Source organism: Diospyros lotus, chromosome 12 (assembly GCF_014633365.1).
Source record: "Diospyros lotus cultivar Yz01 chromosome 12, ASM1463336v1, whole genome shotgun sequence".
NCBI lineage: Eukaryota > Viridiplantae > Streptophyta > Magnoliopsida > Ericales > Ebenaceae > Diospyros > Diospyros lotus.
Window position 1 is genome coordinate 37,520,243 of NC_068349.1, and position 1,713 is coordinate 37,521,955.

Sequence of the window (1,713 nt, forward strand, 5' to 3'; positions counted from 1 at the left end):
TGACTGCAATGGAGGAGGAGCTTAGTATGATTGAGAAAACAACACTTGGGAGTTAGTTGATAGACCTAATAATAGGAAGATTATTGAAGTTAGATGGTGTTTAGAACAAAGTTGAATTCCGATGGTTCAATTAACAAGCACAAGGCTAGATTGGTGGTGAAAGGCTATGCACAAGTGGCTAGAATGGACTACTTTGAAACTTATGCACCAGTGGCTTGTTTAGATACAATCAGGTTGGTGTTTTCCATTGCAGCTAAAAAAAAATGGAAGATATTTCAGCTTGATGCCAAATCAGCCTTCTTAAATGGCTATCTAAAGGAGGAGATTTCTATTGAGCAACCAGAAGGATCTGTTGTTAAGGGACATGAGAATAAGGTGTACTTGCTTAAGAAAGCTTTATATGGATTGAAGCAAGCTCCAAGAGCCTGGAATGCAAGGATTGATGAGCATCTCCTAAGTTTGGGATTTAACAAAAGCTTGAGTGAACCTACTCTTTATACTAAGCACTCTGCTACAAATTCCTTGATTGTCTAAGTCTATGTAGATGATCTCTTGGTAACTGGAAGCAAACTCAAGGAGATAGATCAGTTCAAGTTGGAGATGATGAGGGTATTTGAGATGACCGATTTAGGAGAGATGTCTTATTTCCTTGGCATGGAAATCCAGCAATTCCAACATGGTATCTTCATTCATCAGCTGAAATATGCCAAGGAGATCCTAAAAAAATTTCAAATGGAGAAATGCAAACCTATGAGTACACTGATGGAGCAAAAGGCTAGATTATGCAAAGAAGATAGGACTGAAAGAGCTGATGAAGCGGTTTACAAGAGTCTCGTGGGCTGTCTCATGTACCTTACAACTACAAGACCTGACATTCTTCAAGCTGTAAGTATCCTTTCAAGATTTCTACATTGTGTTTCTTCAGAAACACTATAAGGTTGCAAAAAGAGTGCTGAGGTATATTAAATGAACACTTGATTATGGTGTTCTGTTATATAAGACAAGGGAATGCAGGCTTTATGGTTTTTCTGACAGTGATTGGGGTGGATCATTGGATGATATGAAGAGTACTTCAGGCTATTGTTTTACAATTGGCTTGGGGGTATTCTCTTGGGGCTCTAAAAAGCAAGAAATAGTGGCTCAATCCACGGCAAAAGCAGAGTTCATTGCTGCTACAACAGCAGTGAATCAAGCATTGTGGCTAAAGAAATTGCTAACCATTTTAAACTTGGAGCAAGAAGGGAGTATAAAGGTGTTTGTGGACAATCAAGCAGCCATAGCTATCTCGAATAACCCGGTATTTCACAACAAAACTAAGCACTTCAACATTAAATTATTCTTTCTCAGAGAAGTGCAGCAGAAAGGTGAAGTCAAGCCATTATATTGCAAAATAGAGGATTAACTAGCTGATTTATTAACCAAGGCTCTACCTAAGGCTAAGTTTGAACAGCTAAGATCGAGATTGGGAGTGTGTTCAGCAGCCGATGCAAGGAGGAGTGTTGTGAAAGAATGCCTCAGCAGCTGATAAGCTGCTAAAACAGGTTCAAATAGATAGCGTTCAAAGCTATCTCTTAGCTGGTTTGTTAAAGAAAATTTAGCAGATAAGGATTCATTTAAAATTTGTAAAGTTTAGGCTATGTTTTGAATTATTTGATTAGTCTTACCTGCAGTTTTTTTTGATAAGTTATCTCCTATAGTTGAGGACGTATTTGA